This window comes from Propithecus coquereli, unplaced genomic scaffold (genome assembly GCF_000956105.1).
Source record: "Propithecus coquereli isolate 6110/MARCELLA unplaced genomic scaffold, Pcoq_1.0 Scaffold6, whole genome shotgun sequence".
NCBI classification, from domain to species: domain Eukaryota; kingdom Metazoa; phylum Chordata; class Mammalia; order Primates; family Indriidae; genus Propithecus; species Propithecus coquereli.
In genome coordinates, this window is record NW_012151951.1 from 14,052,257 (window position 1) to 14,052,555 (window position 299).

Below are 299 nucleotides of genomic sequence, written 5' to 3' on the forward strand. Positions count from 1 at the left end.
GGGGAAAATGAGAAGACTGTGAGTTGATGCCAGTTCTCATGCTGCCACTACATAGTTCTCTGGAAGCAACCTCTGGTGGTTCTTTTTTTTTTTTTTCATGCTGATTGCTTGGCAGAGCACCTTCTTTCAGTTAACTTGCGTCTCCAGAATATTCAACCAAACAGTACCTACAACACTAGTTTTCTCCTAATATGCTGTTTCCATTATGACACAGCAGCTCCTTTGTAAGTACCAGGTCATGTCCATTCCTTGGTACATATCTGCATTTGCTTTTAGACCATTTCTTTTGTTTAATAAAT